Genomic DNA, 23187 nt, shown 5'->3' on the forward strand with positions numbered 1-23187 from the left:
GGACAGTGAGAGAGAAAGAGAGAGAGAGAGTGAGAGAAAGGTCTTCCTTTTCTGTTGGTTCACCCCACAATGGCCGCTGCGGCCCCCGCATGGCGCTGATCCGAAGCCAGGAGCCAGGTGCTTCTCCTGGTCTCCCATGTGGGTGCAGGGTCCAAGGACTTGGGCCATCTTTCACTGCACTCCAGAGCCGCAGCAGAGGGCTGGACTTGAAGAGGAGCAACCAGGACAGAATCCGGCACCCCGACCGGGACTAGAACCTGGGGTGCCGGTGCCGCAGGAGGATTAGCCTATTGAGCTGGGGCTCCGGCCTTCCTCATTTTTAGTATACCTTTTCCTTTCAAAAAGAAAGCTCTATGGGCCGGCGCCTTGGCTAACTTGGTTAATCCTCCACCTTTAGCGCTGGCATCCCATATGGGTGCTGGGTTCTAGTCCCGGTTGTTCTTCTTCCAGTACAACTGTCTGCTGTGGCCCAGGAAGGCAGTGGAGGATGGCCCAAGTGCTTGGGCCCCTGCACCCCATGGGAGACCAGGAGAAGCACCTGGCTCCTGGCTTCGGATCAGCACAACGCCAGTCATCGTGGCCATTTGGGGAGTGAACCAACCGAAAAGGAAGACCTTTCTCTCTGTCTCTCTCTCTCACTGTCTATAACTCTACCTGTCAAATAAATAAAAAAAAAGTAAGCTCTACAACAGTGCTATGTCAGGTTTTTTCCCTACTTTAATTTCAATGCACAATACAATATTTTAACAATATTCCTTACATAAATTCATTACTGCAATAGTGCACATTTAAAAATGACTTGTAGGAATTGACGTCATGTAGTGGGTTAAGTCATAGCCTCCAGCACTGGCATCTATGTGAGCATAGGTTCGAGTTCTGGGTGTTCCACTTCTGCTCTAGCTAACGTGCCTGGGAAAGCAGCAGCAGGTAGCTCAAGTGCTTGGACCCCTGCCACCCACATGAAAGACCTGAATGATGCTCCTGGCTCCTGGCATTGGCCTGACTCAACTATGATCATTGCAGCCATTTGGGGAGTGAACCAGCAGATGGAAGATTTCTCTCTGTCTCTTCCTCTCTGTAACTCTGCCTTTCAAACAAATAAACAAATCTTTAATTGAAAATATAGACTCCAGATACAAAACTTTTAACTCTATATCAGCTGTTTTAAATTTGACTTTCTTAAAAACATTTCACCAACATATTTACTCATTTGAATTCTAAATACTAAATATGGCAACAATTGGAAAAATCTAATCTTGGGTCTATACACCGGTTGTATATAAATGTGCTCTGGATCTGTGACTAAGATCTGATAAACAGTTACACCAGGTAATGTGGATGCTCCACCCCAACCTTCAAACTTCTTTGTGCATTTCTGTGCTTTCTTTCCCAGGCTGCTTCTCCTCAAACCTTTTTTTTTTAGGTCATCTTTTTTTTTAACTTTTATTTAGTAAATATAAATTTCCAAAGTACACTTTATGGATTACAATGGCTTTTCCCCCACATAACTTCCCTCCCACCTACAACCCTCCCATCTCCCGCTCCCTCTCCCATTCCATTCACATCAAGATTCATTTTTTATACAGAAGATCAATTTAGTATATATTAAGTAAAGATTTCATCAGTTTGCCCCCACACAGAACACAAAGTGCCAAATACTGTTTGAGCACTAGTCATATCATTAATTCACATTGAACTACACATTAAGGATGGAGATCCTACATGGGGAGTAAGTGCACAGTGATTCCTGTTGTTGACTTAACAAATTGACACTCTTGTTTAAGGCGTCAGCAGTTTCCCCAGGCTCTAGTCATGAGTTGGCAAGGACATGGAAGCCCCCTGAGCTCGCCAACTTTGATCTTATTTTGACAAGGCCATAGTCAAAGTGGAAATTCTCCCTTTAGAGAAAGGTACCTTCTTCATTGATGGCCATTCTTTCCACTGGGATCTCACTCACAGAGATCTTTCATTTAGGTTTTTTTGTTTGTTTTTTGTTTGTTTGTTTTGTTTTGTTTTGCCACAGTGTCTTGTCTTTCCATGCCTGAAATACTCTCATGGGCTTTTTAGCCAGTTCCGAATGCCTTAAGAGCTGATTCTGAGGCCAGAGTGCTATTTAGACATCTGCCATTCTATGAGTCTGCTGTGTGTCTCACTTCCCATGTTGGGTCGTTCTCTCATTTTTAATTTTATCAGTTAGTATTTGCAGACACTATTCTTGTTTATGTGATCCCTTTGACTCTTAGTCCTACCATTATGATCAATTGTAAACAGAAATTGATCACTTGGACTAGTGAGATGGCATTGGTACATGCCACCTTGATGGGATTGAATTGGAATCCTCTGGCACGTTTCTAACTCTACCACTAGGAGTAAGTCTGATTGAGCATGTCCCGAATTGCACATCTCTTCCCTCTCTTATTCCCACTCTTAGATTTAATGGAGATCATGTGTTAATTAAAGAGTTCAACCAATGGTATTAAGTAGAACAAAAAAATACCAAAAGGAATAAAGTAGTGAGTTGTTCCTCAATAGTCAGGACAAGGGCCAATTAAGTCATTGTTTCTCATAGTGTCCATTTCACTTTAACAGCTTTCCTTTTAGGTGCTCAGTTAGCTGTCACGGATCAGGGAGAACATATGATTTTTGTCCCTTTGGGACTGGCCTATTTCACCCAGCATGATTTTTTTCCAGATTCTTCCATTTTGCTGCAATGACCGGCCTTCTTTTTTTTTTTAATGCTGTAGTATTCCATAGAGTACACACCCCATAATTTCTTTATCCAGTCTACTGTTGATAGGCATTTAGGTTGACTCCATGCCCTAGCTATTGTGAATTGAGCTGCAACAAACATTCAGGTGCAACCTGAATATAGCCCTGCCATACTACCCAGCCATCCCACTCCTTGGAATTTACCCAAAGGAAATTAAATTGGCAAATGCAGGAGCTGTCTAGACTACTTTTAATGCCTAACTCAATGTAAATGCTGTGTAAACTGTTACATTGTGCTATTTAGGGAATAATGACAAGAAGTTTAGAAGAGATGCAATTTTTTTTTTCAAATGTTTGTTATTCCTGACTGGCTGAATCTGCGGAAACTGTGGATATGGAGAGCCGACTGTATTTGCTTTGCAAGAAAAATCCTGAAGCTTGTAGAAATTTCAAAACCAGGATACCAAGAAATGGGAGGGTTTTACTTAGCAATCTGGGTGACTTAACTCATAGTAATTGGCATATGTATAGTTGTGATTTGCATTCCAGGCATTTAAACTGAGACATTTCTGATCAGGTTGAAGGTACTGTTAGTAGAAAATCTCTTTCCCCAAGATATAAGATGGAGGGAGTCTTTGGAGAATTGCCTCGCTGAATTGGTAAGTTAGTTTTCTCTGGATTTTGGTGATTTCCCCAGTTCTTCCATAATTCCTCAGTGCTCTGGCCATTTTCTGGTAAGTCATGGTCTTCCAGTTACCTTTTCTTTTTCCCCAGAGTTCAGCCAGTTTTTCTTTGTTTTTTGATACAAATTGAAAGATGCCTTTGTTTTTATCGACCCACTGAATACAGGATGCCATCTCGGGATTACACAGGGATTCGTAAAGGTATTCAAACAGTCAGAGCTTCTTCCTGCTTTTTTCTCCTTTTTGTGGGAAAACAGTAGGTTGCACCAATTGGTTTTCAGTTGCATTCTGCAGAGATTGGTGGATATTCCCTTCAAGATAGAGATCTGAAACATTGTTTTTTTATCGTTCTCCAACTATGAACAGATTCCTCTGCAGGCACCACTTCGTAGCAGCTGGAGTTTCCTCTGAAATAAGGACAATGATTGATGAAAGCCAGGTAATTTTTGTAATCTGGGGAGTACTGGAAATCTCCCCGTGAATGCTGCCTGAGTATCTCAAAAGCGTCTTCATATGCTTAGCCCAGCCTGTCTTGTTCCACACAAGTCTGCATGCTTCATTAATAAACTGGCAATCCTATTTCGTGTTATTTGTCCAATCTAGCATCCAGTTGTGCAAGGTGGTGACAACTTGCCCTTCTTCTGAAACACATGTTCCGTCGCTCTTAAGTAACTTGTATCCTGCCATTTCAATGCTGTCACACTTCTCAAACCTTACGTTCCTTGATACTCAGCAAGCTTTTCCAGCAGATCGCCCTGTATCTCATTTACATGGTTCACCACTCTCACGTGGGTCATTAAATCTTTGTTCTCTCAGTTTAGGTGTGGACAACTCCAGGGTACACCCCATGCTCCACATGGATCAGGTTGGAGCTACCTTCATTTTCACAGATGCACCATAGCATAAGAATCTGTGAACTCTAACAAGACTCCTAAGCCTTTCTCATGCACTGAAACAGGGCAGAAACATCTAAAACTGACATGTTGAATTCCACATTTCACATTCGTTGTGGATTTTGTGGTAGCATATTTTAATAATCTAGCATACTCTAAAAACTTCCCAAAGTTTGTCTAAACAATGGGGGAGAAAATATTAAAAGTCTCTCACTCACAGCTTTGTCTTTGATGCCTAAACAGAATGGAAAATTTAATCATCAAAAAAAAGGCATATATGCTTAATAATCTCTCTCAAAAATGATTTTTTTAACTTTCCAACTGGGAATTGGCATCTTCTAAAAGTAGTTTTAAAATGTTCAGTGAGGCTGGCACCACGGTTCACTAGGTTAATCCCCCACTTGCGGCGCCGGCACGCAGGTTCTAGTCCCGGTCGGGGCGCTGGTTCTGTCCCGGTTGCTCCTCTTCCAGTCCAGCTCTCTGCTGTGGCCAGGGAGTGCAGTGAGGATGGCCCAAGTGCTTGGGCCCTGCACCCCATGGGAGACCAGGAGAAGCACCTGGCTCCTGGCTTCGGATTAGCACAATACACCAGCCACAGAGCGCCGGCCACAGCAGCCATTGGGGAGTGAACCAATGGAAAAGGAAGACCTTTCTCTCTGTCTCTCTCTCTCACTGTCCACTCTGCCTGTCAAAAAAAAAAAAAATGTTCAGTGAAGTATTAGAAAAAAACAAAAAATAAGTTGTTCTTTGATGACATTTCTGGCTGTTACATATTACTTCCCTAGAGGAAACCACTGCAATGAATTTTTACCTTATCCTTCCAGAATTTTTATGCTTGTATACATAAACAACTGTAGATATTATCAACTCTTTGGTTTGTGTATATATGTTCATTTTTGTGAATGGTGTTATACTCTACCAAGTGTTCTCCCTGCTTTACCTCCAGAAAAAGGCAAGTGCTCAGAAATGGATTGAGCAATGGCAAAGAAACAATGACAAAGATATTGACGAGGTAGCACTAGTCAGATGACGTATCATCTTAAAGGTTGTAGGAAAGTTATGGGGACTTGTTTAGCAAGGAAATGAGATGTCAGACTTTAATTTGTAAGGAGGAGAACCAGATAAGAAGCTATTGCAATCCGTAGGGTGCAACCTAGACAAGAGCATCAGGTAGGCAAGCAGTAGCAGTTAATTATATTTGCTGTGTTTTAAAGGAAAAAAGTTAGACTTTAAAGAGGAAAATTTATTTAATTAATACATATATACAAACTTTGAATAATTATTATTAGAAAAATTCTCTATGTATACATCTATGTCTGACTTCATGAAGGTGAGGTTTCTACTGACCATTGTATCTCTATTTATTTACACTGAAATTTCTTTGTTTCCTTTTATTATTTAAATGATCTGTAATATGCATAATTGGTATTGACAGTTAATAAATATGATTAACAGTAATTTATGATTTTAAATTTTCTTTTTACAATTTTAGAATTATTGCTTTAAACTCATTTTTATGCTTCTTTTCCTTACTTATTTTCTTTAAATAAATAAATAAAGATTTATTTATTTTATTTGAAAGGCAGAGTTACAGACAAGCAGAGGCAGAGAGAGAGAGAAGAGTCTTCCGCAATGGCTGGAGCTGTACCAGCCAGGAGCCAGGAGCCAGGAGCCAGGAGCCAGGAGCTTCTTTCTGGTCTCCCTCACAGGTGCAAGGGGCTCAAGCACTTGAGCCATCTTCTACTGCTTTCCTGGGCCATTGCAGAGAGCTGGATTGCAAGTGGAGCAGCTGGGACTCGAACCGGCACCCATATGAGATGCTGACACTGCAGGAAGCAGCTTTACCCACTATGCCACAGAGCCGGCCCCTTCCTTTCTTGTTTTAATATCAGATTTCTCCAAACTTCATAAAATTTGATAATTCATATTTTATTTTTCAGATAAAAACAAAATTAAAATTAACAGATAATTATTCATACTCCCCAAATTATTAAATTACAATGATTAACCCTCCAAATTTTTTATTTTTCTTAAAGATTCTTTCATTTTAGAATTTTAAAATGTTTTTGCCACATTCACTACATTTTATAGATATACATATACATAGTATTTTTCTTGAAAACAAAGATTAATATGGAGTGAGAGATCATGACAATGATTGTAATGTGGGGAAAGAAGAATATATTGTCATTTACATGTTATGATTCAGTGAAGCAATATTTATGACTAAATATCCAATGGTATGACATCCACACAATTTTTATGCTCCATACATTAACTCACACCAATAAGAGAAAATGTGATAACTGTCTTTCTGTGTTTGGCTTATTTCACTTGAAATCATGGTCTCTGGCTGCATACACTTTGCTAAGAATGTCAGGATTTCATTCCTTTTAAGGCTACTGTTCCATATTTATAAATGTGTGTGTGTTTGTGGGTGTATCTCCTTTTCTTTATGTAATCATCAGTTGGTGAACATCTAGGTTGATTCCATATTTTAGTTATCATTGACTGAGCTGCTATAAACTTGGAACTGCGGGTATCACTTTCCTATTCTGATTTCATTTCTTTCCATATATTTCCAGGAGTCAGATAGCTGGGTCATAGGGTAAATCTATTTTCAGTTTTCTGAGGAATCTCATGCTGTTTTCCATAATAGTTATACCAGTTTACATTACCACCAGCAGTGTGTTAGGGTTCCTTTTTCTCCACAACATCACCAGCATTAGTTACTTTATAATTTTTGGTTAATCGCCATTCTAGCTGGAATGAGGTGACACCTCATTTTTTTATTTATATGTCGCTGATGGCTAGAAATTCTGAATACTTTTTCATGTGCCTGCTGGCCACTTGTATTTCATCCTTGGAAAAAAAACTTTGTATCTTTTGCCCATTTCTTAAGTGGACTGTCTTATTTTTATTTATTTATTGTGGGGTTTCTTGAACTCCTTATATATTCTGATGTAAATCGTTCATTGGGTGAATAATTAGGAAATGTTTTCTCCTATCTTGTCAGTTGCCTCTTCATTTTGTTAATTGTTTCCTTTGCTGTGCAGAAGATTCTTAGCTTGATGGACTCTCACCTGTTTATTTGTATTTTTAGTGCCTGTGCTTCTGGGATCTTATCCAAAATGTTTTGCCTCGGCTGATGACTTGCAACATTTCCCCTAAGTTTTCCAATAGTAATTTGGTTTTAGGTCTTAAATTTAGATCCCTCGTCCATTGTGAATTGATTTCTGTTTAGGGTGTAAGGGGTTTTGATTCAAACTTCTGCATGCAGAAATCCAATTTTCACAACACCATTTGTTGAGACTGTTCTTTTTACAGGGAGTGATTTTAGCTCACTTGTCAAAGATTAGTTAGTTGTAGTCGTGTCTGCTGATTTCTGAGATTTCAGTTCTATTCCATTTGTCTATATGCCTTTTTTTTTAGTGCTTTGCTGTTTTGATTATAGCTGCCATATAGTATATCTTGAAATCTGGTATTGTGGTGTTTCAACTTCCTGTTCATTGTTTAAGATTGCTTTGCTTATTTGGGGTCTTTTGTGTTTCCATATGAATTTTAGTATTGGTTTTTCTAGTTCTGTGGAGAATCATCTTGGAATTTTCATTAGACCACATTGAATCCATAAATTGCTTTGGGTAGTATGGCCATTTTGATAATATTAATTCTTCTGATCCATGAACATGGAAAATGTTTCCATCTTTGTGTCTTCTTTCATTAATGTTTTTTAAATTTTCATTGCAGAGACCTTTCATACCCTTGTATAAATTTATCCCAAGGGATTAAAACTTTTGCAGCTATTGTGAATGAGACTGATCTTATAAACTCTTTCTCGGCCAAAATGTTACTGGTGTATAACAATGCTATTGATTTTTGTGTATTTATTTTATATTCTGCAAACTTGCCAATAGTCTCTTATTGGAGTCTTCTTTTAAAGAATATTTATTCAAAAGTTAGATCGAGAGAGAGAGAGAGAGAGAGAGAGAGAGAGAGAGAGAATGAGAGAGAGAGATTGAGAAGTGTTTCATTTGCTGGGTCAGTCCCCAGATGGCTGCAATGGGCAGGGCTGAGCAAGGCTGCAGCCAGGATAGAGGAGCTTCAGCTGAATCTCTCATGCAGGTGCAGGGGCCCAAAAAATTGAGCCATCTTCCACTGCTTTTTCCAGACCTGTGGCATGAAGCTGGGATGAAGGTGGAGCTGCTGGGTTACCAGTTGGCACCCATATGGGATGCCAGCATTATAGGCAGTGACTTTGGCTACAGCACAATGCAGGCCCCTTGGTGGAGTCCTTGGTTCCCCTATATAATGATCATGCTACCTGCAAACAGAGATAATTTGACTTCCTCTTTTTTAATTTTATACACTTGATTTCTTTTTCTTGCCTAATATCTCTGGCTAAATCTTTCAAAAGTATATTGAATAATAGTGGTGAGAGTGAGCCTTCTTATCTGGTTCAGGATTTTAGTGGAGGTCCTCCCAACATTTTCTCTTCAGTATGATGCTGGCTGTTGGTTTGCCTAATATTGCCTTTATTCTGTGGAGGATTGTTGCTTTTATATTCAGTTTTAAATAGTTTTTATTAGGATTGGATGTTGTATTTTATCAAATATGTTATCTCTATCTATTGAGATAGATACAGATAGATGTTCATGGAATCAATTTTGTTTAGTATTTTTGCATCTATATTCAATAGGGATATTCGTCTATAATTCTCTTTTTTGTTGATGCTGTTGTATCTTTGGTTATGGCATCAAGGCATTGCTGGCCGTACAGAGTGAATTTGGAAGGATTCTTTCCCTTCCAATCATTCTGAATAGTTTAAGAATAATTGGGATTAGTTACTTCTTGAAAGTTTGGTGAAATCCAGCTGTGAAGCTATCCAGTTCAAGGCTTTCCTTTATTGGAGGCCTTTTATTACTTTTTCAGTCTCAGCCTTGGTTTTTGGTCTATTGAGATTCTGTGTCTTTGTGCCTCAATTTTGGCCAATTCTGGATCCAGAAACCTATCTATATATTCTAGATTTTCCAAGTTGTTGGCATATAGCTGTTTTAATAACTCTTAATGATTCTTTGTATTTCTGTGGTATCAGTTTAACATCTCTTTTTTTAACTTTTATTTAATAAATATAAATTTCCAAAGTACAGCTTTTGGATTACAGTGGCTTCCCCCCCTCCATAACCTGCCTCCCACCTGCAAACCTCCCATCTCCCACTCCCTCTCACATCCCATTCACATCAAGATTCATTTTCAATTATCTTTATATACAGAAGATCAATTTAGTATATACTAAGTAAAGATTTCATCAGTTTGCACCCACACAGAAACACAAAGTGTAAAGTACTGTTTGAGTACTAGTTATACCGTTAAATCACATAGTACAACAGATTAAGGACAGAGATCCTACATGGGGGAAAAAGTGCACAGTGACTCCTGTTGTTGATTTAACAATTGACACTCTTATTTAGGATGTCAGTAATCACCCAAGGCTCTTGTCATGAGCTGCCAAGGCTATGGAAGCCTTTTGAGTTCTCCAACTCTGATCTTATTTAGACAAGGTCATAGTCAAAATGGAGGTTCTCTCCTCCCTTCAGAGAAAGGTACCTCCTTTTTGATGACCCATTCTTCTCACTGGGATCTTTTTCATATCTGGTTTTATTAGTGCAGGTCTTCTCCATTTTTTCCTTAGTTAGGTGAACCAATGATTTACAAAATTTTTAAAAATAGTTCTTAATTTCACTGATGTTTGTATAATTTGGGGCTTGTTTTCTAGGTCCTTGAGATGCATTGTTAGATAATTTATTTGATACTTTCTACTTTTTTATATAGATTCTTATTGCTGTAAACTTTTCTCTTACATGCTTTTGTATCTCAGAAATTTTGATACCTTGTGTTTTCATTTTTCATTAATTTCAAGGAATTTTTAATTCTGTTTTTATTTCTTCTATGACACACTTTTCTTTCAGGAGCATGTTGTTCCTTCTTCATGTGTTTCTATATTTTCCAAAGTTTCTTTTGCTGTTAATTTCCAATTTCATTTTAGTTGTGTTCAGAATAGACACACAACATGGTTTCATTTTTTTAAGTTGTTGAGACTTAATTTTGACCTAGTATATAGTCTATCCTAGAGAATGTCCCATGCACTTATGAAAAGAATAAATTGCTGGGTGGAGCACAGCTCTGCTGTTTCTGTGATGATTTTTTTTTCTCATAGTTCTGTTCACTGATGAAAGCAGGGTGTTGAAGTCCCCCATTATTATTGTTTTGGAGCTTATATCTCCCTTTAGATCTATTAACATTTGTGTTATACAACTAAGTGCCCTAGCAATGAGTGAACAAACATTTACTATACTACCATCTTTTTGTTTAATTGACCACTTAATCATTACATAGTAGCCATCTTTGTATCTTTTAACAGTTTTTATCTTAAAGCTTATTTTGTCTGATATAAGTATAGCTACTAATGATTGTTTTAGATTTCCATTTGCATGGAATATCTTTTTTCTTCATTTCATTTTCAGTCTGTGTTTATCTTATTAGGAAAGTATATTCTTGTGGTCAGCAAATAGATGGGTCTTGTTTTCTATCCATTCAACCACTTTTTATTTTTAATTGAGGATTTAGTCTATTTATATTCAGTGTTATTACTGATAGGTAATGATTTGGTTCTGCAATTTTTCCATAAATATTCCTACTCTGCTTTGAATCTCCATTTACTAGGAGACTTTCTTCTTTCACATTCTTATTATGTTGATTGTCTTTCTCTATTTCTGTATGTATTGCATCTTTTAGCACCATTTGTGAGGCTGGCAACGTTTTTCAATGTTCACATGTCTTGAGAAGTCCTATTGCACCTTTGTTGATGAATGAGAACTTCACGGGGTGGTGTATTCTGGGTTGGCAATTTCTTTCTTTCTCCGCGAGTGAGATCCCAGTGGAAAGAACAGGTCATCAAAGAAGGTGGTACCTTTCTCTGAAGGGAGGAGAGAACTTCCACTTTGACTACGACCTTGTCTAAATATGATCAGAGTCGGTGAACTCAAAAGTCTTCCATAGCCTTGGCAACTCATGACAAGAGCCTAGGGTGATTACTGATGCCATAAACAAGAATGTCAATTTGTTAAGTCAACAACAGGAGTCACTGTGTACTTACTCCTCATGTAGGATCTCTATCCTTAATGTGCTGTACATTGTGATTTAATGCTATAACTAGTAGTATGCTAGTACTCAAACAGTATTTTTCACTTTGTGTTTCTATGTGGGTGCAAACTGTTGAAATCTTTACTTAATATATGCTAAACTGATCTTCTGTATATAAAGAGAATTGAAAATGAATCTTGATGTGAATAGAAGGGGGGAGGGAGAGGGAAAGGGGAGGGTGCGGGTGGGAGGGAAGTTATGGGGGGGAAGCCATTGTAATCCATAAGCTGTACTTTGGAAATTTATATTCACTAAATAAAAGTTTAAAAAAAGAAAAAAAAAGAATTTAAGCTATAACTTTCCATTCTCTTCTGGCCTGTAGGATTTCTGTTGAAAAAGGTGTCAATCTGATGGTAGTTCCTTTAAAAGTAACCTGAGATTTCTGTCTTGCAGATTTTAGGATCTTCTCTTTTTATTTTACTTTTGAAATTTTCACTATAATATGTCATGGTGAGAATATTTTCTGATCTTTTCTATTTGAGGTTCTATGTGTTTCCTATATTTCAATATCCATATCTTTTTCCAATTTTGGGGAATTTCCACTATAATTTTATTGAATAAGTTTTTAAGCCATTCTTTTTTTAAATATTTCCTCAGAATTTCCTAAAACTTATATATTTGATTGTTTGTTGGTTACCCATAGATCTGAGACATTGTTTTCAATCTTTCTAATTTTTTTCCTCATTTTCTTCTTTTTTTTTATCTGAGATATTTTGAAAGACCTATCTTATAGATTATATATTCTTTGGTCTGCATCATCAAGTCTGTTGCTAAGGCTTTCCTCTGTATTGTTTCTTTGACTTACTGAATACATCATTTACAGTATTTCTGTTTTTTCAGATATCTCTATCTCTTTGCAGAATTTCTGACATGTCATGTACTGAATTCCTATTTTCACTGGAATGTTTTTCTGTATTTTTGAATAACCTTACAATAACCTTTTTGGATTATTTTTTCAGGCATTTCATCAATCTCCTCTTCTTCACAGTTCAGTATTATTATGTTCCTTTTGAAGAGTCATATTGCTTTAATTGTTCAAGTTTCCTAAGTTTTTACATTGATTGTTGTTTGTCTGTGGAAGCTCTTTTTCTATATCTTCTGGATAATTTTTTGTGATTAAAGTCTTTATTTCTGGATATTTGTCTCTGAGACTCTGTGGGTGCCTAATATTTATACTTGAGCTCTAGGACTGTGTGCTGCATAGGGCCAGGAGGCTCTCGTTACCATTTGTAGGTACAACAAAAGTCCAGAGTGACACCCAAGATGGACAGGGGGGATCACATCTAGTCAGTGGGTGAGGAGATGTTGAAGGTGACTGATGTGTCCAAAGTACCAGACTTTCTCTGTGCCCAAGTGAACCAGGTGATTAGGAGCCCATTGTAATACTACCATACCAGTGCAACCCACCCACCAGAGGTGCACACTGTTCAGAACAATGACTCATGCTGCAGTGTATCCCCTGGTCCCACTGTGATATCCATCCCAAGTATTTAGGGAGCTGTGGATTTTTGTATTCAGGCTGGGCAGATGCATGGGAACTGAACTGCCACCTGTGACCTTCCCAGCTCCCTAGTTTATGCCCAGAACTCTCATAGCCACTGAATACGGGGGTATGCTCTCCACTCTGTAAACTGCTTGGTTAGGAAGTGCTCTCCACTCTGTAAACTGCTTGGTTAGGAAGCACCAGATTTACAGAGATTATATAACTTCAAGTATGTGACTTGGATTTTTGCTAAATCAGGTAGATAAGTCTTTGGGCCAAATTGAATTATTGAAGTTTCATTATTTGAAAATTTTGTGTTATATTACTGATGATTTAATAATTTTTATAATTTGGATTATATTCTTATCTCTTAATATCATGTATTTCTTTTTTTTTTTTTCAGTATAAAAGTAATTTTGATTTTAACTTGCAATGCCAAAATGTGCAAATATACAGTTTGGGGACTGATTTGAAACTTGGCCATGAGAATCTTAGATGGTGCTCTCAAATCCCCAGGGGAGGAGAGATTTTACTGCTCCCATAATTCACAGCTAGTATGCAGGGCAAGGAAAGCTTTTCTTTCCAGGGCTGAATCTACTGAAAAGTAGATTTTGCTGTCTGGGTGACTGGTTCCATCTACAGGTAGTATGGATACTCCACAGCCTTGAATTTTCTTGAAAAAGCTCTTTGATCTCTAAAAGGGGTCCTTTCATATAGTAGCTAAGGAAGCATGTTTCACCCTTATTGGCCCAAGCGGTTGCATTGGTATTAGATGGGTGATGATGGTGATGATGTGTCTCTTAGCCCTCAGCAGGTCAGTTGGGATTATTCATATGACAGGAGGCATAGGGAGAATTGAACATTTCAAAGATCATGCTTTCTTTATGCCATGTACTGCATAACAATCTTCTTTAGATTTCAACTGGTGTTTCAACTTGAGTGACTCCAACAATCTGGTCCCCCATGAGTAGCTCCTAACCCACACTCTACTACCCCATCTAAATTTGAGCTCTTGTACCTGTTCGCGTATCTGTGACTTCCATATGATACTCTTATACCCAGTCAGAGCTTTAATTTGTTAGAAAATTTTTAGTATTTAAAGATGTTTCCATTGAGGGAAAGATTTCTCAGCAAATCTGAGTCCATCCCTTTGTTCACTAGAGCTTTGTTTGGTCTAAATTAGTCTTTCCCAATAAAACCATTTTGTGCCGGGAAAAATCCATTTATATAGTCATTATATAACACAGCACTCATATTTCAATGTTTTAAATTGTTGAAGTAAATGAAGAGGTTATTTCTTTAGACAAATGGAATGGAAGCAGGTAGAAATGACAAAAATAGTATTTTCCAATAAAGTACCAATAAATTAAAGCCTTAGAGAAGTTATTTGCCTTATTGCAAGAGTACTATGTGAAGTAAAAACCCAGGAATCCTAGCCAGGCTTATTCACTCACAAGCTCCTGAAGGTGAGCATGTTATTATTGAATACCTCTGGGGCTTAGTGCTGTTTTCTGTAAAGTGAAATTGATACCTTCCTCACTGGCTTATCTAAGGATTAAATAAACTATGTAAGGCACATGACATGTAATAGTTTTCCTGTAGGGGATTATGGTTACTTGGTCAATGAAATTTTAAAGCTGTGTGTGTGAACAAAGCAAACTAGCAATAGGATGGAGGAAAGCTCAGAGCTTGTGGAAGAAAGTAGGCAGTAGGTCGTCATTTAAAATATATCATGTATAAAAGAATAAAGATCACAAAAAATATAAACACTTTTCATGGATAATAAGAGAGAAGCCACTTAAAGTCAACATTATAATTTTTTTTTTCTAAATGAGAAAACTGCGTTTGCTTGTAATTTTGGTTCTGGGTTACACTTTATTTATTCATCTACACGTTTTCTTGGTGATTTTGTTATGAAGACTAGTTTAGAAGCCTTAACTTTGGTAAAGAAATTTGGGACTAATGTAATCCTATACAATACTTGCATTATAAAAAACAAAAGGGGGGAATGTTAGTGAAATGGTGCTGTCTTATCCGAAGGTGCAATCGCAAACCCCGATGCCATCTTGGTTTCTCCAGGATCCAATCTGGTGAAGAAGTGGCCCAACCATAAGTGGCACCCTCACTCTAACAGGATTTGCTGTACCCATTCCTTCACTCCTATGAGTCTATAACAAAGCCTGCTTCCAGCCCAGGCCCTCTATTTTTTCTTTTCCTTTTTTTTTTTTTAAAGATTTATTTATATACTTGAAATTCAGAGAAACACAGAGAGGGAGAGAGAGAGAGAGAGAGGTTTTCCATCCCATGGGTTACTCCCCAGTTGGTCACAATGGCCAGAGCTGCGCTGATCTGAAGCCAGGAACCAGGAGCTTCTTCCAGGTCTCCTACGAGGGAGCAGGGGCTCAAGGACTTGGGCCATCTTCTACTACTTTCTCATGCTGGACACAGAAAGACACGTATCACATGTTCTCACTTATATGTGGGAAAAATAAATTTTAAAAAGTACAAAAATAAAACAAAAGAAATGCCTGTGTGTATCAATGTTACTAGAATTCAGTTTTGTCAAACTTTGCTTACATTTTTGTCAAACGAATCTTTAAGAATGATATACTAATACAGTTTCTTTACTAGTATTTTTAGTGATCAAAATGTACTGTGTATTTGTGCAACTGAGATCTTTTTTATTTGATTATTATTTACAGCCCATTGCCTACATTCCTGCTGAATTATTATCTTTTCAGGCTTTACTTGTTGAACACTTTGTTTAGAGGAGCATTAAGCCTTGAATTACAATGTAAATAAAAGAAAGAAAAAAGAGGCAGGAAGGGAGAAAAGATTAGAGGTAGGGAGGAAAAGAATAACATTATATTCTTAGAATTGAATCATGAAGTATGTTAAATTTGTTCCCTTTCTATGAATAAATAAATCCTGAACAAAATGGAAACGAGGTATAGGGAATTTTATTAAATTGCCAAGGATTGCACATTTTGTAAATTTTGGACTCAATCTGGTTCTACCATCTATATAACCATTCATTGAAAATTAATGAAATATGTTATAACAATTAAGGTATAGCTATTAGGATTAATATTGACTTGGTTATTATTTCTTATACTTGGCTAAAATGTTTCATATTAACAAAGATTGTGTGGATATAGTAGGATCATTTAGAATGATCAAGTGTTTTCTTCTAAATCCTTGTGGTTTGGGGTTCCAGGTTAACTATTTTCTTGTATTCTGGATAATGTAATTTGGGTACCATTAAGAGTAATGATGTTTCTTCTCCTTTAAATAAGTTGATTTCTGTTTTTGGTTGATTTTCTGCAACTTCATGCCACTAAAGCACCGTTGATGGCAATGTTGCCTTTAGCTTAGAAGATGAGACTCAACTAGAGTGATTTCTAAAGTTGAACCCCAATTAAACTTCTATGCAAATATAATACATCAAAATCAAATACATTTATGTAATAAAATATTTCAAAATTTTCACTATGTATAAAAGCAACTGCCTTCTGCATGTCCTTTTCCTATACCACATTCATTATTCAAAAAATAAAAAACCTACTCTTACAGCTGTTTATTGCAGTTATTGTTTTCTGACAGCTCTGAAGAATATGGTTATCACATTTTTTGGATGTGTCAAACTTTATTTTCATGTCTCGCCATCCTTTCTAGTCAATTATAACTATTCTCAGTTCTTTAGCTAATCACCTCCGCAAATTCAAGCAAGCAAAATAATCCTCCACTTCCTATTTGACATGATGAACATATTAATATTCCCAATCTCATCATCACTTCCTACTCTCAGCCTCCTCTCATTTCTGAGCGTTTGTAGAAGTTGAGAGGACTTATATTCTTATTTATTGCAATAGTTAAGTTTGGTTATTTTACCCATAATTTTTATCTAATAATTAGAGAACAAACCCGAATTAATATTTTAACAACTAAAGAGATATTGTTCATTTCAAAGCCATGTAGTGTGTAATGATTACAGGGGTCCAAGCACTTGGTCCATCTTCTGCTGCTTTCCAGGGCATTTGCAGGAGCTGGATCACAAGTGGAGTAGCCGGGACTAGCACGGCACCCGTATAGGATACCGGCACCACAGGTGGAGCTTAGTCTACATGCCACAGAGCTGGCACCAAAGGGAAACTTTTAAAGGAAAGATAGTGCATATCATGGTAGATCCAGTGAACTTTGCGTCTAAGTGTATCTTCTATATTTTATAAGTCAGGAAAGCAAGGGAGAATGCATGATTTTTCTAAATTCACACAACTAGAGTGTCTTAGTCTAGAGTGAATAATTCTATCTGAAATTATCCTTTACTTACTAACGATTTTAAGGCTACCTCATGACTGACTGTTACTTTAAAAAAGTAGAACTTGTACACCATTCACCATTAGACAACCCACATTAATAAAGGCTTAATAAGTCATTTTATTTTTAGCTGTCCTGATTTTCAGCTTGTATTTGCTACCCTTTGAACTTTTCATGATTTTCCAGACAGAGCAAGGAGAATTAGGAGGTTTTTAACAAGCAAATCTCAAAATACAGAATAAACTTACAGCATTACTTTTTTTCTTGTCTACTCTGAGATTGTTACAAAAATAATTTCCTTTTGAACTATTTTAATGAATAATTTATTTGACAACATTAAAGCTTTTTGCAGTTAAGTCCTACCTAGAGAGATAATGATAACTCTAGGTTGTCATTTTTCTTTTAGAATTTAGTGTGAAAGTTTGAACTGAATTACAGAAAATGCAGAAAGAGTTATTTCAGCATAAGAAGTCATAATTCATGATAATACAGGGCAAGGGGCACAATAAAATGCTTCTGCATGGTTGGACACTATTTCATAACTATAGAAATGCAAGGCACATTACACAATACATTCTTCAATGATGTCCCTGAGATGATGTAACACTGAGTAATTTGTCAGTGTTAGATTTTCAATTCTAAAACAAAAAGGAAATCTGAATTCCAGCTTGACACTGCTTTTCTATTGATATTTTATGAAGAAATAAAAATTTCATTTCCATCATAATTTGTTCCCCAAAATTATTACTTATAAAGTCTTGCTGAGATTGTATTTTCAGAATTCTCTCATCCATTCATTAAAAACTGGAAGTTGGAAGAGAGTCCGTCTCAGTGAACTAACTTTACAATCTGGAAAATGAAGAATTTAATAGCTTCCTCAAATAAGCCAACAATTGATTACTAACAGATTTGGTGATATTTAGCAAATTTTTGTATGTTGTGGTTTCACCCTAATTCTGCACAAAATATCTTTAAATTCCTTGGACTTTATCCTTTATCACCCAATTATTTAGAAATGCCTTTAAATTTGTAAACATTCAGGAATATTTTGTAGACTGTTTAAATTTATTTGATAGGCAGAGAGATAGAGAGACATCTTTAATGCATTGGTTCATTCCCCAAATTGCTGCAATAGCTGGGGCTGGGTCAGGCCTAAGCCAGAAGCTTGGAATTCAAGTTAGCTAGCATTTACATCTCCTTAAACATTGAAACAATATTTTGATCCACAATGATTGCATATATACTTATGGGGCACAGTGTGATAGTTCAGCACACGTGCATAATGTGTACTGTTCCCCCCAGGGCAGTCAACACTTTATGAATGAAGCCTTCAAGTTCTTCTTTTCTATTTTCTAGGAAAATATGTAATAGTCTGTTGTGAACTGTAGTCACATCACTGTGCTATATAATACTAGAAGCATTCTATCTATCTATCTATCTAGATTTTATGACCTGATACCGGTTATCTAATCTCCCTCTAAATCCCCACTACATCTCTGATAGCCTCTAGTAATTACTATTTTATATTCACATTAATGTGAGGCAGAATATGTGATATCTTCATGTAATGTATTGTCCTCCAGTTCCATCAATTTTGCTGTAAATGACAGAATTTCATTTTTTATGGATGAATAATATTCCATTGTATACACACACCACATTTTAGATATCCATTCTTCTACTGATGGACACTTAGTTTGATTCCATATTTGGCTATTGTGAAGAGTGCTTGAATGAACATGATAGTACAGGTATATTTTTGATATAATGATTTAACTTTTGTGTGTGTGTGTGTGTGTGTGTGTATAGTGAGATTGCTGGATCAGATGGCATTTAGTTTTCAATGAAATCTCCATATAGTTTCATAGTGGCTGTACTTACTACAATACTACCAATACTGTATATGTACCCGTTCTCTGTATCTACACCAGTATTTGTTATTTTTTTGTTTTTCATAATAGTTATCTTTTAAAAAACCATTTATTTTCATTTAAAAAATTTTTATTTTAACTTTGGGTAAATTCCAAGGAGTGGGATGGCTGGGTTGTATAGTAGGGTTATATTCAGGTTTCTGAGGAATCTCCAGATTGACTTCCATAGTGGCTTAACCAGTTTGCATTCCCACCAACAGTGGGTTAGTGTCCCTTTTTCCCCACATCCTCTCCAGCATCTATTGCTGGTAGATTTCTGCATGTGAGCCATTCTACCTGGGGTGAGGTGAAACCTCATTGTGGTTTTGATTTGCATTTCCCTGATTGCTAGTGATGTTAAACATTTCTTCATATGTTTGTTGGCCATTTAGATTTCCTCTTTTGAAAAATGTCTATCGAGGTCCTTGGCCCATCTCTTAAGTGGGTTGTTTGTTTTGATGTTGTGGAGTTTCTTGATCTCATTGTAGATTCTGGTTATCAACCCTTTATCTGTTGCATAGTTTGCAAATATTTTTTCCCATTCTGTCAGTTGCCTCTTCACTTTCCTGACTGTTTCTTTTGCAGAACAGAAACTTCTCAATTTGATACAATCCCAAATGTTAATTTTGGCTTTTACTGCCTGTGCTTCTGGGGTCTTTTCCAAGAAGTCTTTGCTGGTACCTATATCTTGCAGGGTTTCTCCAATGTTCTCTAATAATTTGATGGTGTCAGGTCGTAGATTTAAGTCTTTAATCCATGTTGAGTGGATTTTTGTGTAAGGTGAAAGGTAGGGGTCTTGCTTCATGATTCTGCACATGGAAATCCAATTTTCCCAGCACCATTTATTGAATAGACTGTCCTTACTCCAGGAATTGATTTTGGATCCTTGATCAAATATAAGTTGGCTGTAGATGTTTGGATTGATTTCTGGTGTTTCAATTCTGTTCCATTGGTTTATCAATCTGTTTCTGTACCAGTACCATGCTGTTTTGATAACAACTGCCCTATAGTATGTCCTGAAATCTGGTATTGTGATGCCTCCGGCTTTGTTTTTGTTGTACAAGATTGCTTTAGCTATTCGAGATCATTAAATTGTCAAACAAAAATCTGTGCACATTAATGTTTATTGCAGCTCAATTCACAGTAGCTAAGACCTGGAACCAACCCAAATGCCCATCAACAGTAGACTGGAAAAGAAATTATGGGACATGTACTCTATAGAATACTATACAGCAGTCAAAAACAACGAAACCCGGTCATTTGCAACAAGATGGAGGAATTTGGAAAACATCATGCTGAGTGAATTAAGCCAGTCCCAAAGGGACAAATATCATATGTTCTCCCTGATCAGCGACAAATAACTGAGCACCAAAGGGGAAACCTGTTGAAGTGAAATGGACACTATGAGAAACAGTGACTTGATCAGCCCTTGTTCTGACTGATTACGAACAACTTAATACTTTATTCCTTTTAATATTTTTTTTGTTCTAGTACTATTGGTTGAACTCTGTAATTAACACACAATCATTCTTAGGTGTTTAAATTTTAACTGAAAATGATCCCTGTTAAAAATAAGAGTGGGATTAAGAGAGGGAGGAGATGTACAATTTTGGACATGCTCAATCAGACTTGCCCCAAATGGTGGAGTTAGAAACGTGCCAGGGGATTCCAATACAATCCCATCAAGGTGGCATGTACCAATGCCATCTCACTAGTCCAAGTGATCAATTTCAGTTCACAATTGTTCACACTAATAGGTCTAAGAGTCAAAGGGATCACACAAACAAGAATAGTGTCTGCTAATAATAACTGATAGAATCAAAAAGGGAGAGAACGATCCAACATGGGAAGTGTGATACACAGCAGACCCATAGAATGGCAGATGTCCTAACTAGCACTCTGGCGTCAGAATCAGCCCTTAAGGCATTTGGATCTGGCTGGAGAGCCCATGAGAGTATTTCAGGCATGGAAAGCCAAGACACTCTGGAAAAAAAAAAGAAGAAGATGTAAATGAAAGATCTCTGCAAGTGAGATCCCAGTGGAAAGAACGGGGCCATCAAAGAAGGAGATACCTTTCTCTGAAGGGAGGAGAGAACTTCCACTTTGACTATGACCCTGACAGAATAAGATCGAAGTTGGCAAACTCAAAAGGCTTCCATAGCCTTGGCAACTCATGACTAGAGCCTAGGGAGATTACTGACGCCATAAAGGAGAGTGTCAAATTGTTAAGTCAACAACAGGAGTCACTGTGTACTTACTTCTCATGTGGGATCTGTCCTTAATGTGTTGTCCAATGTGAAGTATTTTACATTTTGTATTTCTGTGTGGGTGCAAACTGATGAAATCTTTACTTAATATATACTAAATCGATCTTCTGTATATAAAGATTATTGAAAATAAATCTTGATGTGAATGGAATGGGAGAGGGAGCAGGAGATGTGAGGGGTGCAAGTGGGAGGGAAATTATGGGGGGGAAAGCCATTGTAATCCATAAACTGTACTTTGGAAATTTATATTTACTAAATAAAAGTTAAAAAAAAATTTATTTTAACTTTGAATTTGTTTTAACAGGTTCAATGTGATTTGTAAATACAATTCTAAGAACATAATGATATTCCTTTCTTATCTCCCTCCTCCTCTGTCCCTTCCAATCTGCTTCCTCTCCTGTTCTTTCTTTTTTAATCTCTGATATAACATATTTTAAATTTACATTACAGTAAAAAGGCTTAATACTTCACCAAATAAGAACTTAACAAGCAAAAAGCAAAAACATACTAGTGGGAATATAGATAATGCCTATAAATAATAATTGAATGGAAAATTAAACATTTCACTCACAGATAGTAAATGTTAAAGTACCCACAGATCCATTAGATTAGTATAACATTATTATTAACCATTGATTTGACAAAGGTATAAAACACAGCTTTACAAAACTATATTTGCAGCAATACTGATACACACAGAGATTTCTTCCTTCTTTTTTTCCAAATTTTATCTCCAGCATATAAGGGAGAACACGCGGTTTTTGTCTTTCTGGTTACAGCTTGTTTCACTTAGCATTATGTCCTCCAGTTGTGTCCATTTTGCTGCAAATGTTAGAATTTCATTCTTTTTAATAGCTGAATAATATTTCATTGTTACACCACATTTTCTTTATCCATACACCTAGTGAGATACACCACATTTTCTTTATCCATTCATCTAATGATGGACATCTTCATTAATTCCAAATTTTGGTTATTGTAAAGAGTGCTGTTATTAACATAGTGGTGCAGGTTTCTCTTTGATACATTGTGTTCAAGTCTTTTGGTTTATACCCAGTAATGGGATTGCTAGATCATTTGGCAAGTCTAATTTTAGTTTTTTAAGAAATTTCCACACTGTTTTCCACAGTGGCTTCACTAATTTACATTCCCACCAACTGTGTATTAAGTGCTCCTATTTGTCCAGATCCTCATCAGTATTTGTTACTCTCTGTATTTTCGATTTTAGCCATTCTGACAGGGGTGAAGTGATATCTCCTTGTAGTTTTGATTAGCATTTTCCTGATGCTAGTGGTATCGAACAATTTTCATAAATTTTTTGGCCTTTGTATTTCTTCTTTTGAGAACTGTTAATTGAAATCCTTTTTCCATTTCTCAGCTGGATTGGTTTTTGTTGTTGTTTAGTTTTAAAGTTGCTGATAGATTCAGGATGTTAATCCTTTGTCGGAGGCACAAACAGATAGAATGAGCTGCCTCTGCAGTTTTACTCCTCAAATGCCTGCGATGGCCCAATCTTGCCCAGAGACTCTGGGAGCCACCTAGTCAATCTAGGTGTCCCATGTAATTGACAGAGACCATAAATCATTGTCACTTCCCCCCAAGGTCTGCATTAGCAGGAAGCTGGAGTTATGAGCCAGAGCTGGTAGTCAAACCCAGACACTGATATGGGACCCAGGCATTGCAACTGGTGTTCCAAGTGCTAGGTTGAACACCCTCCCAGATAAT

The 23187-nt window shown here is 36.9% G+C and overlaps 1 pseudogene; it reads right to left on the bottom strand.

Moving 5' to 3' along the window:
• Positions 1-2815: 2815 nt before the first annotated feature.
• Positions 2816-3945, bottom strand: LOC100338485 (transcription factor Spi-C pseudogene; annotated as a pseudogene).
• Between the last annotated feature and the right edge of the window lie 19242 nt (positions 3946-23187).

The sequence above is a fragment of the Oryctolagus cuniculus genome, chromosome 3 (assembly GCF_051225735.1).
Source record: "Oryctolagus cuniculus isolate XC-2025 breed Fujian yellow rabbit chromosome 3, ASM5122573v1, whole genome shotgun sequence".
Taxonomy (NCBI): Eukaryota; Metazoa; Chordata; class Mammalia; order Lagomorpha; family Leporidae; genus Oryctolagus; species Oryctolagus cuniculus.